The sequence below is a fragment of the Corvus hawaiiensis genome, chromosome 9 (genome assembly GCF_020740725.1).
Source record: "Corvus hawaiiensis isolate bCorHaw1 chromosome 9, bCorHaw1.pri.cur, whole genome shotgun sequence".
Classification (NCBI taxonomy): domain Eukaryota; kingdom Metazoa; phylum Chordata; class Aves; order Passeriformes; family Corvidae; genus Corvus; species Corvus hawaiiensis.
The window spans coordinates 31,665,677-31,682,077 of NC_063221.1; the positions used below are offsets into that span (position 1 = coordinate 31,665,677).

The following is a 16,401-nucleotide window of genomic DNA, read 5'->3' on the forward strand; positions in this document are numbered from 1 at the left end:
AATAGGAGCAAATTTTACATGTTTGCCTATGAGAGCTGTGTCAACAGTGGTCCACAGGTGGTGAGACACATGAGTGGCTTCAGTGCACAGTGATGAGCAGTGGGACTTTGTTTTCCTTTCCTTAGGGAGTCCTGCTGGGTTATGGATTTGATCATTTGTCCTGTAGCTTGCACAGTTCTCCTGTCACTGATGGTTTGGTCCCAGAATGCCTAAAGCTGCCTTTGCACCCATCCAACCCCAGACAGACTCTGCTACACTTCACACCTGGCACAGATCTCACCCCAACAGCAATTCCAGCCTGGCACCAACAACTTCCCTGCCCTAGAGAGCCTCACACCTCTGCCAGGTTAACAACCCAACTCAACTCTTCTACACAATTCTGGTAGGGCTGAATCATCTCATGTTTATTTACAATTCACTCATTTCTCTCCTTTTAGAAAACATTTGCTTGTGCCATTTCTGCAGTGGCTGCCTGGAAGCTCCAGGTGGTCTTTAACTCCAGAATCATCATCCTCGGAGTCTTACACGACGCAGGAAAGCTGGAAAAAACCCAACTTCAAACATTTATTCTATATTTCAGAATTCGAAGTCAACAATTATGAGAGGAATGTGAACTTCTACCTTTCCAGGAGCCTATCTGCATTCCCAGCACTGCCTGTGTATTATGAAAACTGACAGGAGCTCCATTTCTTGCTTTGGCCAAGAGCAGTTTCACAAAAGTCTACGGCCAGTTAATTTTTCAGCCCAGTTATGATTTTATTTCAGAAGCCCAAAGCAGCAGACATTTCTCAGCTGCAGCTCTGCCTCCCTCTCTCAAGAGCAGCTTTGGATGCAGAACCATTTCCCTGCTGCTGGGAAGGATCTTCGGGCTTTGCTCTCCCAGGATCTCGGCTGCACGAGCCACAGGGCAGCCCTTCTCCCAGGAGGCTGGTAACAGGAGTTATCTCAGCTCCCACAGCTCCAGCAGAGCCAGTTTATCCCCATCCAACCCACCAACCTCTGCTCTGCAGAGCTGGGACCCCAGCCACCCTTCCCAGCTCCGGCACCAACACAAAACTCAAGGAATTTGGTTGTGCAGCAGGGAATGTTTGAAAAGAAAAGGAAAAAGAAAAGAAAGCGACTTCCAGCCAGCACAGGGATTCCACTGCAAAATCCCCAACTCATGGCTACAGTCCCTGCCTAACAGCAAATCCACGAGCCACTCTGGCACCTTCTCTGCTCCCAGGCCAAGCCCTCCCTCAGCAGCAGTAAACAGGAAGCCACCGCTGAACTCGGTGACACAAACCCCAAGCAACCTGCTCGGCTTCCTCCTGCTGCAGGCACAGCTGGGAACAGCTGGAAAGGGGAGAACAGCTCTGCCTGTGAGGGAGAGAGCCAGGGCGGCACCTTCCTGGCCATCAGAGCTCCACGTGCTGCTGTGCAGGAGGGGCAGCACCCTACGGATTGTGTTTGCAACAGAAAAGTTGGGATTTGTTAATTCCATCGTGGCTGAGACCCTGGAATGGTTTATTCATGTATTAATCCATTTGAGACTAAATTCCACCTGGTGAGGTCAAAAATCACTTCTAGGTACTACCAAGCTGCTCCTGCTAGTTTTGAAATCCAGTTTATCCCTGCAGGTCCCGAGGCAATCCTGTGAGTATCACACTGCAGCACTTCTGGAAGCATCAAGCACAAGAATTATGCCCAGGCCTTAAAAGCTCAGAAAAGGCAGGACTGAAGACATCACCCCCAATCAATTAAAGGAGCTGCTGCCATGGAAAGTGGCTTTAAGAGCTCACTACAGCTCTTAACCACCTTTCCTGTAAAGAGCTCAGTACAGTAAATGTGAGTAAGCAAATATTAAAAATAGCTAAGCTGTGCCACTCTTCTTCAATGGCTTTTAGCACTGACTCAGACGCGGGTGACTCATCCCAAAGCTCATCCCAAATCCCTCCTGCCATGTCTGCTTTCCCAGGCTGGCTCTGGCATCTCCTGGTTCACACCCTGGACACCACTGGCTGCTCCCAGGAGCTCCAGGACAGAGGGGTCACGGGAACACCGTGAAAAATTCTGCAGGATTTGCTACTCCTTCTTTCAGCCTTCAGGGATCATTTTGAAGAAGATGATTTATGGGCTTATGCTGCTGAAAGCCAGTGTTAAAAAGGACTTGAAATTAAGGGTTTGTCACGCTGAAATCACTCCCCAAAAGTTTAACAGGCGCCTCCCAAAGATTTGGCTTCAGAAAATACTTTCCTACCCTCTACCCCTTAACTGCAGCCACGCTGAGCTACTGAGTTGCCCTCCAAGACATTGAATTACTGAGTTGCCCTCCAAGATCATCCTCAGAAATCCCAAAGTTGTGATCACAGACTTTCTGAACGCAGGATCTCTGCCCTTTGTTGTTCGCACCACACAAAAACCAGAAAAAACCCCTCGTAAAGTGAGTCTTTGTCTTATTTACAGGAACTGCTGCTCACATACAGGGAATTTCCACAGAGTTAAGTTCGTAACTTTTATACTTTGTACATTTACCATGAAAACAGAGGAGAACAGAAAAGCCTTTAAAAAAATCTTCATGACAGACGTAAAGTTTAATCGAGATTAATTAAGTTAATCAGATATCAATGCTACGTAGGCACTAGAGGTGGTAATATGTGATCCTGTATATTTTATATACACAAGTAGGTCTCCAGAACTATTTATGTGCTTAAAAATCATATAGACCAAAGTCTTTGCCAGAATTGCAGTGATATTGACCCAATAATTTAATTGTGACGCTCATGCCTTAGAAGAGATCATAAAAAATGGCAAAGGGAAGAAAAGAGAGAGGCCAGGGGTAGCAAAGCACTGAGTTAATGTTGGAATCATATTACTCATCATATAAATCCTTCACAAGTTACATCAAGTTTTATTGCATCTTCCCCTCTCACTGCCGAAATAACAACAGTTTCTTTTGGGGTTGAGTGGCTTGTTTTGGACATCAAGGGAAAAGAAAACACAGGAGGAAAAATCCTGAAACCTTTAGGAAAGATACTTTCTATTTTCTGAAAGTTGTTGAGTATTACACTTGCACTACTCTATTATGGACCTATGAATGAATTATTAATTTTTTTCTCTTCGTTATGTTGTGCTAGCTTTAAAAAAATACCATTTTCTGCTCTTTTTTTTTCCAGAAAAAGCAGAACATCACTCATCTGGGTGAAATTTTCACCTTAACTCAGAAAAAAGAGAGGACAGATAAACGTTAAGCCCAGACTAAGCCACCTGTAAATGATTAAAACCCATTTGCCTGCGTCCAAAAGTAACAAAACCCAGCAGCAACCAAGTCCCAGCTCAAACTGTCAAGTGAGAAAAACAGGAACTGGGCTCTAGAGCTGGGGTTTCGTATTTCCCCTTTTGAACTTGATACCAGAAGTAACAATACATTTTGTGCCTCAGAGACCATGAGACACGAAATTTTCTCCTTTTTTTTTTTTTTTTCTTTGAGGGAGTAGGGAGGGTAAATTTAGAATCCACGATTTGCTGCAAGAACTTGGTTTTAATTTTAACTGAGCTGTGAGTGCAGCTTCACACTCCCTGGGGATTTTTGTTCATACTTCTACAAATGAGAAGTCAGAGGAGTGAACACGGCTGGAAAAGAAGGGCTCCAAGGGAAGTTTGTGAATCCCACAGCCAGGAAATTTGGAAAGACAGAGGGAAAGATAGAGACAGAGACAAGTCTGAGGAACTTTAAATCACAAATCACAACTCTCCCCCTTTTTTATCCACTGTGATGAAACTGGCTGGTTTACAGTCACAATTCCAAAGCCTGGATTTCCAACCCAAAATCGATGGGAAAAAGGAACTTTTATGAAGCATCTGGATATTTCCTGCTTGGCTCCAAGGCTGCAGCCAATTTGCAAATACCACAGCATTTCTGGGCAATAAATATTTAACTGCAGTGGGCAGCGCTTGCGACAAATTCCACTTTGGGAAGCAAATCCCCATGTAAAGTACATGGAGTCCTGGAGAAAATAATGAGAAATAAAAGCAGAAGGTGCCCTGGGCATGCACAAACTGAGGACACCACAGCCCTGAGCTGCCCGAGGGGGCTTTCAGCTCTAAATTCTCTTCTCCATAAAGAACTTCCTTTTTTTGTGGCCGTAAAAGCAAGTCAGAAATTTAATTGTGAGCTAACACGCAGGAATGTGAACAACAAAACCTCCAATTGCTTGTTGTTGGTTCATCCCTTACAAAAACTAGCAATCCCACATCAGGCATTTCCATAATTTACAGAAACCTCTGGATTTTTGAGAGGCTCAAAAACCACTGCCCTGTCACTGCAATTGCCAGAGTGTTGTTATCCCATGAAAACTGATTCAAAATGCATTAGCCCATTAAAAAAACATTTCACAATGCTTAAATAGTTTCAGAATTTAAAGAGCTGAGAGAATATTCTAGTACACATTAAATAAATATCTGATACATGAAGCAGATCTCTGTGTTGAAAGGTTAACCAGAGGCTTCAGACAAAACTCAGAGAAATCAGTTTTAGGAAAAAAATATCTGTAATTCCTGCAGTAACTTGGATGTATCAACCCTCCAGCACTTTTCTTAAGCAATATGAGAACTACCATTTGAACCTCACAGAGGGCAAATACCTGGTTTTCAAATCAAAATATTGCCCTGGGTGTCACAACCTGGAAATGACCACAACCAAGCTGCATTTCTGCCTTGGTATTTATGCCACAAAGTCAAGTCGGTTCATTCCTCAAACGTAAGTGCACATAAATCGTATTTAACCAGCAGTAAGAAAGCCAATGTTTATTTTTATGTATGTGACTTTTGTGCATACACAGTGGTTATCTTTATATACAAGGTTATTTGCAATTAAAAACTGCCAGCTGCACCTCTCTGCACAAGTCCAGACACATCTTTCCATGTAAACAGGAAAAAAGAGTAATTCTCCTCATTCTTACAGAGAAATAAGCTCAAGAAATCCATCGGTCCACAGTCTATTCTTTATCTCCCTTCAGTGCTCACTGCACAATCCAGCTCTGCTGAAAATCTGACATTTTAGTGGAACAAGACATGCAGAAAACGTTCTCATGAGCAAATTCATCTGAATTTAAACAAAAAGACAACAAGCCTGTTCTACAAACTCACCACGAGGAGAACTCGGTTCCTGAGAGAGAGAAATTTGCACGGCACTGTCTCCTCATCAATCATGGCAAGGAAACCTGAGCTCACTTAGAAATTCCAGAGAGAGGCAGAACACTTGCTCTGCACATTTTTATTTTGATAGTATTAAAAGCCTTGATTTATTGAGTGCTGAACACTCCAGAAATGCCATCCCACTCCTTATTTTTGTCCCAAGAAACTCGGAGCTAATGGATTGTGACCAGAAGTTGCTGAAACCAGAGCAAAGGACTTCATTTAGGCTGCTTTAAACTTTGTTTTCTGCCAGTTCTCATCACATGCTTGACCCAGGCACTGGAATCGTGGAATGGTTTGGACAGGGAAGGACTCATCATTCCAACCCCCTGCCATGGGCAGGGACACCTTCCCCAAAGGGAAAATGCCTTGGATAAAAGCTCTGGAAAAGCCACCCTGCCATTTCAGCTGGGAATGAGGGAAGTTTAATTGAGAATTATAGAAGCCAAAGCCACAGCTTTTCGATCTTGTGAATTCTTTTCTGTTTACTGTAACACGAGAGCAAACAGCTGGGGCAAGGGAAGGGAATCAGCACTGCAGATATTCCAGTAACAGCCATTCCTTGCTAGTTATTATCAAAAGGACTGGAACACACACATCCAATCTGGCAATAAATCCAATGATAAATTGAAGGTAAAAATGGATGTCCGAGGTATTAATTTTATGAAAATTTATGTATTACAGAAGTGCTACATGAAAGATGTTTCAGCCTCCTAAGGAGAGGACTGGTGTACAAATTATTTATTTCCTTAAGCATAAGATGACATTTTGTCTTATTAAAAACATATCCTGACCAAATTACCTTTTTTTTTTTCTTAAAGCCAGAGCCTTTGACTTAGAACAAGACCAGGGCTCCAAAATGAAAGAAGAAAGAACACAATTACTGCAAAATTAATTGGCCTGACCTCCCCCCCCCCCATTACTCATGTTCACAGATAAAAACCCACCCCGGTCCATATTTTTAGTTCACAGCTCCAGGAAATGATCAGGATCAAACGCAAATTGAACGAGGAAGACAAACCTGAGCTGGAAACTCAGAAAATGATGTGAGGCTCAGCCTGAAAACTCCAACCAGAGCCAACTCCACAACACAATTCTGAGTCACCAGTTCTGCTGAAGAGCGCCCACCACACTGGGCTCCTCCACATCAGCTGATTCCCCAGGTCAAATTCCCAAAAAGGAACTTTTCCCTCCTGTCCTCATTTGCTAGCTCACCCCTGACTGTGGATGAGGCTGAGACAGATGGGGGGAAAGGGAATGACCCCATTTTAGCCCATTTTATACTGGGATGCTCATGGAGCGGCGTCCTTGCTCTCTACAGAGGCATGGCCTAAACCCTATCCTTAAGAGTCTGATTCTAAACTAAACCCTAAAAAATTAAGCTCTATCACACAGAGATATAACATATGAAGCTGCTTCCTAAGCCTTTGGCTGGGATTTAATAAGTTACACATTTCTGTTTCAGGCTGTGCCCTCCCAATGAGTACAGACATGTAGAAAGGCTTTATAGGACCAGAAGTGCGTTATTTGTTTAAAAGATAAGGATCATTATGACAGTTTTCCCTGCTAATTAACCACTCCCAACTTTCCCTGTGTCTGGAACTGAGCAACACCAGGTTTTAATAAATAAATATCCTGAAATGGCTTGGGAAAGCTGCTCATCTCCACTGATTTTGAAAACTTCTAAACCATGTGGAAGAGAGAGGATTTGTTTTTAAAGGATAACTTGGTGGTTAGAACATACCCTAAAACATTTCTACAATTCCTGTGGCTGTAAGCAGATGTACAACAGAGCCTGGTGAAGACGTCACTGTTTCACTGGTGGTTACCAGTGTTTATGGGTTAAAAAAGGAATTGTCCCACCCAGCAGAACAGGGATGGGACATTTTGAGTGATCATGTGCACGTCTGCCAGCTGGCCTGGCCCTAAATGCAGAACTACTGCAGATTAAAGAGCTTCCAAAATGTGAGCTGAAAAAGGCAAAAAAACTTCTTTTCCCTGGTTCTGGCTGGAAAAAGTTGTGGTTTTAACAAAAACCTTTGCAATATCAGCAAAATTACCAGGAAGAGTGGTTTGCATCTCAGCTGTATTTCAAAGTCTGAACTCACCACAAAGCTTGGAGAAATCCAGTTTTTTATGTAATAACTCAATTTCAGTGGTAGGCACCCATTTGTGTGTGCAAAGCTGAGCTTGGACAGAATTCCAGAGCCAAAGGGGAGCCAGCAGAGTGTGCACACAAACAAGCACAGCAGTTTAACTGCTAATTAAACTTCATCAAGCAGTTAAGCAACAAGGACACAGTGGATTGAACAAGTCCTAAGGAGTTTGTTCATCAGACAAAGCAAGAAGCAAAATCAAGGACCTCTCAATGAGAGGTCGTGTCAAGAGGTGAAAGTGATGCAGGACGCAGATTTCTCTCCCTGCAGAGGCAGATTTACAGGCTGGCAGGTCCTGCCTTTGTCACATAAAATTAATAGTTTAAGTACAGAGAGAGGGGGTGGTTCTGTAGGAACGGGAAATGATGCATGGGCACAGCACCAGGCCCAGGCTGTGGGGCAAGTCTGGGGAGAACAACTCTGTGCACACCACGCTGCCTGATGGAGCTAAACTGCTCCACCTGAGCTCAGGCTGGTGCTCCTCAAGCAGGATTTCCCCAGCAGTGTCCAAGTTCCCACAGAGCTGAGGCGAAACCTCCTGAAACCACGGCCTCAAGGACAGCAGCACTGCTGCCTCCTGCCTTCACACACACCACGAGCCAAGAAAAATGTTGGCTTCTTTTTCGCTTAATTCAACAGCAAACTCCTAAGAACACACTGATTAAACCTGGAGGTACCACACTCTTTAATTGCAAGGTAAACATTCAGTCAATCCCAACAAAGGGTGAAGAGTTAATCACAGGGCCAAGTTAATCTGATCAGCACCTCAGCTTTTAGGTGTTTTAAGGCCGTGCAGGCACGGGGTGAGTACTCAGGATTTAAAAGGTGCTTTCTTTTTAAGCCAAGCCTGTTTGCTGCTGTATTTGCTTATATAGCTGGAGCCTGGCTGTTGTCAGTCACATGAGCAGGAAGCTGAAAGGACTGTAAAACCCACAGGAGGTTTGGTTTTTTTTAACTTGGCAGAAGATAGCTGTTCTCTGGTAAAAATGCAGCCCTAAGCCAGCTATCCCTATATGTCCTTTCACTTACCCCGTGTGGCTTTGACAGAGAAATCAAACCCAGGCTCTCCTCTGTTAATCAACCCCACAACTACAAGAAAGTTGTTCAAGGCCATGAATTCCTCCTAAAACAATTGTTGGTATAGAAGTACACACGTTGGTTTTTCCCCACGTGGTAAAAGAAAGGCTTCCAGGGAGAATCGCAGCTGGCAAAGCTCCTGCCAGCAATTTGCATCACCATGGGATGCATCCATCAGGCCACCGGGCTTTGTTCTGTATCATCAGTAAACACAGCCTCGATGCTCCCCTCAGGACAACGAGCACAAGCACAGGTTTCCTTGGCAATGAATTGTTAGGATCCTACCAAAAATCAGGGACCACACAGTTTCCTTGTCTCCGACTAGACCTTCCAGAATCTGGATGAGCTCTTGACTATTCCCTGTCTTTAGGGCCTGGAGTTATTAAGAGACTTCTACAGATCAATATCTAAGCGAAATAAAAGATATTTAAGCCAAGCCCTGAGGTTCCTAACAGAAAAGTTACAAGGTTATAACCCCATTTCAGGAGCAGGTGGTGTCCATTAGAGCCTGCAGAGCCCAAACAGACACTGCCAGTAGGAACAGTGGAAGGTAGCACGAGCTAAGTTTGGGAATTGCAGCTGCTACTTCATTACCAAAGTCAAACGTGCCTTTCTCTTCCTTCAGATTGAGTATTAAGGACAAGAAGGAAGGGTAGAAGGAAAAAAAAAAAAATAATAATATAAATGCAATACAAGCCAAGAGCAGGAAAGAGCAAAGAGGCAAACAGTGAACTTGTAATCCTTTTATTTTTTTTTCCCCAGAGGGAGGGTAATTCCTGTAGCACAGAGTGACAGAGCTGTGACAGAGCTGTGACAGAGCTGTGACAGAGCTGTGACAGAGCTGTGACAGGCTGACACAAGGGTGTGATACACACAGGTCAGGCTCCCTGATCTCTGGCCCTTGATGAACTTTTAAACTCTCAGCCCCAGCAATTTCAAGTTTACTGCTTTGCCGTACTTTGAGGAAAAGCGAAATACAGAAGTGTCCAGGAAATGAAAGGTTATTTCTTGTGCATCTTCAGTAAACATGAAACACTGAGTGCACAAGAAAACATCACACAAAGTGACCTGCCAATGCCACCTTCCAGCTGGTTTGGATTCAAAACCTCAGCACTGAGAGTGGCCACCCCTTTCTTCCATGCAGGAGGCCACCAGCTTGAGATGGTGAGAGCTTGATATTCCAGGGACAAAAAAACCAACCCATGCAAAATAGATTTAAATACAAAAGACTGAGCCTAATGCAGCACTTGAGATGGTACCTTTAATACCTTTTTCTTTTCCTTAAGCATCTAGTGCTCTACAACTACTTCATCTTCATAAAAAGAAAAAAGAAATCAACCAAAACAACCCACAGGAATAAAAAAACCTGCTTTGCATTTGTTATCACACTTCAGTAAAATCCAGAGGAGAACAGAGCCAGGTATTTACAGATGGCAAGCACCAGGAAGTCATTCAGACTGTCCAAGTGCTGAGGTTTTTCAGGCTTGTTTTGTTTAATGTATCTCTCCGTGCTACTGGTGGCTCAAAATGAACATAAAAGCTACTTCTGCCAAATTCATTTCCTGAAAAACTGAGTCCATACACAAACAAATTGTGTTCCCTCTCCTCCCTCCCCTGCCCAGTCATGGATTGAGCACTGTCTCCTCCATTTTCCTTATCTAAAGAAAGTAGAAGGTTTAGAGCTGTCCTTTTCCTCCTCCACAAACAAGGTGTTAAGGGTTTCTCCCAGATTTCCTGAGTTGAACAACAATTTTCTTCTGTTCCAAATGACATCGGTCAATATTAGCTCAGTGTCAGCTTCCAGCCAGGAAAATGAAGTGGTTTAAAAGAGCTGCAGTGAAAGACCAATAAACTCATTTTGAGAGAATATGCACCATATTGAAGTGTTATTATGGAGTATCACAATACAATTTAATATTTCAGTATCCTGCTAAACTCCAGCTGGGCCTCCCGAGGAGCAAGCCAGATTCCATTCAGTCTTGGAATAGCTGGAAGTGACAGGAAACACACAAGAACAGTCTAAACAGCACTTGGAGTCCAAAACTGCTAAAAATTTGAACTATATTCATATTCTGAGGCCTTAACAAGCCAAAGCCCCTCTCAGATTCGCTCTACAAACAAGGGAGGTTTTAGCACAGTCAGAGGAAATGTGTAAATTCCCTTTAGGAGTTAGGAAGAGCAGTTGTCAGATTTTGTGTTCAAAGGGAATTATGCCTTTGGGAACTGGGGCCAAACTCCTGGCTCATGGCAAACCCTGCATGCTTCAAAATTCAGAGAATACTGCATTGAACTGAACTGATGAATTCCCTTTATTAGCAGAGCCCCCTTTATGCAGCAGACCTGCTTCCAAGGAGTAGCAGTAAAATGCATCACAAAGCAAAGCTACCAGACACATGGATTTATGACAGCTGAGTTTCCTGAAGCCAATCCCCTTGCAAAGGCTTCTTCTTGATATTTCCAGGAGACTGTTTGCAATCAGATCCAAGCAGGACCAACAGCAACACCAAACCACTTTAACAATTTTCCTACTCTCTGCTTATTCCCACCTTACTCTGCAGGTTGGTTCCTCCTCATATAAAAACTCCCATTTTTTTCCCCCCAGGCTTTTACCACTACTTTGCTCCACATTTCAGGATAATGCATAAATCCTCTGCTTTTCCCTCAACTTCCAGTTCTTTTCCTTTCTTTCCTAGATTACCTTTTACATCCCAGAGGGGGGAAAAAGAAGCCCAGAATACTTTAAACAGAATAATTTCATGTGCCAGCAGTTTCAAGGCAGAATCATAATCACATGCAGAGAACAGTATTAATATCACTTATCAAACCTCCCACACTGTGTAAAAGGTATTACTGATATGCAGAGTAACTGGTCCAGACTTTACTTTTCCATGTGAGACTGCTCTCCCAGTTTCCTGCAGCTCAATTTTTCTGTCAGTTATGCAACTTATGTCATATTTATATAACCAGTTCAAGGGAAAAAAAAAAAAAAAAAAAAAAAAAAGAATTACTCTAGCCAGCAAAACTGTTCAGTTTTATAAAGCCCTTCAGCATGAAGGAAAGGGTCTGGGCATGTTCCTTAAAAATCCACCTGTTTGCAACAGGCCAGGACATTAAAACCACTAAATTGTACTTCCTCCTCTCCCATTTCAGTCAAGAGAAACTGCAGCCATTTTGCCCAAGAAAACCATCAGCAACTTCTTCTTCCAGTAATTTTCAGCACTGTTTCAGTTTTTTGGAAGGATCTGTGTAAAACAAATTCCTGGATGGGATACCCAAAGTGCTGCTAAAGACATCAAATAAGGGAACAACCCCCTTAATCTGTCACTTCATGTTCTGCACAGAAACTACAGTGAGAGATGGAAGTGACAATTCAGCTGCCAAAACCCCAAAATGCTGATTTTTTTAGGACTCCACTTTCCTTCTCGAGGAGGTTCAACCATATCTGTCTCACCCTGGCAGCAAAACTGAGCAGTTCCAGCCCATGAAAAGCTTTATTGAAGGAAAGCTCTCAGCATTAACTGCCTGAATTATGTGCTTGAACTGTAAAAGCCATTTTCTATCAATTTAGCAAGTGTTTGCCACTACCAATACCTGAAACCTAATTGCATTTTAAGTGCTTCAAAGATCTGGAGCAACTCTGAGTGTGTTTACAGGAATAATGCCTGAATTGCAAACTGTTGGCCACGCTGCAAAAGAACAACATGAATATTGCCAATTTTTCACCCAGAAGAAAACATCTTGTCATTTTTAATTGCTGTTGGACATGAGACAAATCAGGAACCAAGCCTCAACTCGGTGTTCCTTCCACAATCTGGCTTCTCAAGCTTCCTTCTGGGTCAGAGATTCTCACAACAACCCTTTTCACACCTCGATAAAACCAGTCCTAAGGGTTTGCTTTTATGTGTGAAAGCTTTGACCTCTCCAAACAACGCAAACACCTTCTATTTTATGAAAACAGAGCAGCTTTTCCTGCTGCAATTCACACCCAACACAGCTACAGAGTCAAGGATTATCCATCTGGGTGCTGGATTTTGAACCTCTCTTCCTCATGCCAGATCAGGCATCAGAAGGTGCCAAAGAACCTGAGGCCAGCTCTGTAGAAGAAAAAGGTGTTTCACCTCCAAATCCAGGGAGCAGGTGGTGGGAAAGAGGTGAAGCTGTCAGGATGCTACCTGTGAAAACAGATTTTTCCTCTCTACACAAAAAAGGGAAGCCCATTTCTCTGAATTCAGTCTTTATTTGCAAGACTAAACCACTACAGAAATGTCTGTCTAAACTTCCTGAATTTATACCACTTGTAAGAACCCTGCCTTATTCCAGCCCTAAAGAGGTAAGGCAAAAGAATGAAACTAAGGTGAAATTGCTGACTCTTGTTTGACCAAGGGAAAAATGAGTTGAAAAGGAAAGTTGATTTTACCCCCCGAGTGACTGTTCAGGTGCACTTCAGTTTTTTGCTATGCAGCTGATAAAGGTTTGCTTTTCAAAGTTCTAGCATTAAATAGTCCCTCCAGATCTTGCTTCCCGATCGTTTTTAAAATAAAATCATTGAACAGACAATTTGAACACACAGAAACAGCATCTTCCTGAACAGTTCAACACTTACTGAAGCTACCTCTCAGAAAAGGCCACTTTGCAATCAATTCTGAAAGAACCGTGCAGTGCACAACCTTCCAGGAGTTCACAGACTTAAAAATTGTTCCAGTTCTGTCTTTATATTCTTTTGCAAGTTTAAATCCACTCACCCTGGTTTTTTACAAGCTTTTCACATCACCTTTCCCAAAGGCCAGAGACACATTGTGCCACTCGGCTTCGGGACAGCTTGCAGATACTGTGACACTTAGATGAGCAACATACTTAACAACTGAATCACTAAAAATGTACTGACAAAAATATTTGTAACATCTGCTTGTGATCAGAAACTTTTAACATCTCAAGCCTGACAGATTCGTTGGCTCAGCCAGAGGAGCGTGTCCTGAGCTGGCCCTGCATTTCAAAGCACCTGTGTCGGTGTCACCTAACACAGACCCACATCAAGGTGCAACTTCCTGTGTGTTTTAAAAACAAGTGCCAGGAGGAAATGCCTCCCAGTCCCTTTATAAGGGCAAAACTGAACTTAATATCAAGCAGTACCAAAGTACATCCACTCCGCTCGGGAATAAAACTGCAGGGAATCTTCCAAGAGTGAAGTTGGGTTCATTGGAGTGAAGTTTAAATATGGACACAACTTCAAATTATTTCCATCTGCCTCCCCCAATAAAAGAATCACAAAAAGCCCCCGAAGTTTTCTTGCACTGCACTTAGCATTCTAGACATGCCTCAAAATATGACTTCCCATCGCTAATCCCTCGGAACAGACACTGCATCCTCCTAAGCACAGACTGTTTAAACAGAGCTGGATCCATCCTCTCCTGCCACACCGAGCCACTGCTGTGTTGCCTTTCTACCCTCAATCTACATTATTAGCAACAGGCTTGGTGTGCTTCAGATTTTTGTGTCCTGGTTCCTCTCATACACGGATTTTAACAATCACCAGCTGGAGGCGATTAGAGAACCATAGATTGGTTTGGGTTGGAAGAGCCCTTAAAGACCAATCTAGTTACGACTCCCTGCCATTATCCAACACAGCAAAAGTTTTTGCACACACACACAGAGCAGAAGGATGTTTTAGGCATCTGGCAAGGGCGTACAGTCGGCACATCTTGCCCGCTGCCAGGCTCCCTGCTCCACATCCCTGCGCATCCTTCGGGGTGATGGAGATCCAGCCACAGGTGACCCGCCACAGCTGTCACTTACCTCCCGTGAGGGAAGGGGCAGAGGGGGGTGGAAGATGTCCCAGAATGTCTCTATGCCGTACAGAGGAACAGCTGCCAGACCGACAGCTGGACACCATCAGCTGTCCCAAGCCCATCGCTTGCCCGGGAGTTGAAGGCAGCGGGATCTCCCCCAGCACAGAGAGCTCACAGGGCTCCGCGCTCACCCACGGGCTCCGGGAGATTTTTAACTCCTCCAAAGCCACCGGCGGCCGGAACCGCTGCTGTTTCAACGCTATTCCTTCCACCGCCGCCCCGGCCTCCCCCGCCCCGCCGTGCCGAGGCCGAAACGTGGCTCTGACAGCCCTGCCCGGCCCGGCGCTGCCCGCACGGCCTCGCACCCCTGGCTCGGGGCACCCAGAGCCTCCGCACCCTCTCGGATCAGGGGAACTCAGCGGTTCCGCACCCCCTGGCTTAGGGGAACCAGAGGCTCCGCACCCTCTCGGATCAGGGGAACTCAGCGGTTCCGCACCCCCTGGCTTAGGGGAACCAGAGGCTCCGCACCCTCTCGGATAAGGGGAACACGGAGGCTCCGCGCCCCGGGAGCGGCCGCCCCGCTGAGCCCGGGACGCGGCCGCCGGGAGAGCCGCACGCCGCCCCCGCGCAGCCTCCCCGGGAAAGGCGCCTGCCGCCCGCACCGCCCTCCCCGGCTCCCCCCGTCCGGCCCCACTCACCGCTGCCGTGGCGCCCGGCGGGGCGGCCCCGCGGGGCGGCCCGGGGCGCTCGGTGCGGGGCAGCCCGGGGCGCTCGGTGCGGTCGCGGAGAGGCCCGGGCGGTGCGGGAGCCGGACGGTGCGGGCGGTGCGGGAGCCGGGCGGTGCGGGAGCGGCCCGCGGCGCTCGGCGGCGGAGGGCGGCGGTCCCGGCACGGCAGAGGCCCAGCGGAGCATGCGCGGGACCGGGACCGCCCTGAGGAGGCGCCTGGGCCCGGCCGCCCCGGCTGAGGCAGAGCGGGGGGAGGCGGTGGGGTGGGTCCGGTCCGTGTGTGGGGACAGCGCCTTCCAACCCGAACCGTGCCAGGAGGCGGTGGGGTGGGTCCGGTCCGTGTGTGGGGACCGCACCTTCCAACCCGAACCGTGCCACGACTCTGTGGTACTCCTCTGTCACCGCTCGGACAGTGCCGGAGTTGAGTGTTCTTCCCCACCCCAGTGCCGAGGCTGTGGCTGTCACCTCCGCAGATGCCCAGAGTTTGTCATGGTGCGGTTTGAGCTAGAGAATCACAGGATTAATTAGGTTGGAAAAGCCCTCCAGACCATCGAGTCCAAGCTGTGCCCGCTGCCCACCTTGTCCCCAGCCCAGAGCACTGAGTGCCGCGGCCAGGAATTGCTTGGACACCTCCAGGCATGGGGACTCCAAACCTCCCCGCACAGCCCCAAGGCCTGACCATCCTTTCCATGGAGGAATTCCTGCTGTTGTCCAACCTAAACCAGCCCTAGCACAGTTTAAGACCACGTCCTCTTGTCCTATTGCTGGTTACAGAAGAGGCCGGCCCCCACCGAGCTGCAGCCTCCTGTCAGGTGTGTTCGGATCATCTTTTACAAAGCCACAACCTGATTTCCATTCTCACGCTGATGTGAACGAGCCGGTGTAAACAACTCGGTGTTTACGCTGAAATGAGGAGACACTCACAATTGCCCTGTCTGCACAGAAAAGAAACCAGTTTCTTCACTGCGGTTTCAAACTCTAGTCAAAGTCACAGGAAACGGCACAAGTGGAAGTAAAACGAGTAAGAAAATGATTCAGTTCAATGAAATCATTCGCCCCTGCTTCCCACACACCACACGTATCTGGCATTTTCTTCTGACAGAAGAGTCAAGCTGCTGCTGCCTTATGGGGGAATTGTCCTCAAAGACGAATAGGTCATTAAAATCCTGTCCTGATAAATGTGTCCCCTGCATGTAACTCAGACTAAGCACACTGACATCATTGTATCAAGGTTTTCTCGCGTGGCAGCACCAGGTGTGAAAGGCCCCTTGCTGTTCTGAAGTGTTTACACACCACTACAGTTGCTCTGCCCCAGCTCATCTACCTTGTGCCTCAGCAATTCTGAGTTTTGACCCTTTTCTCCAGGAAATCGACCTGGGAGCAGCTGGGAGTCGGGTGCTGATGGCCTGGGAGTGCACATGTCCAGGTGGTTGTAGTTCACAAACCACAGCCAGATCATAACGGATTCTGGTTTTTCCCT

General features: G+C 46.0%; 1 protein-coding gene across 1 annotated transcript in view; it reads right to left on the reverse strand.

Annotated features, from left to right (window-relative positions):
* JAK1 (Janus kinase 1) overlaps positions 1-14,933 on the reverse strand; it is a 45,026-nt gene extending 30,093 nt beyond the window's left edge. The window contains exon 1 of the mRNA XM_048313397.1: positions 14,893-14,933. The gene's annotated coding sequence lies outside the window, so the exon portion shown is untranslated. The remainder of the gene's footprint in view (positions 1-14,892) is intronic.
* Between the last annotated feature and the right edge of the window lie 1,468 nt (positions 14,934-16,401).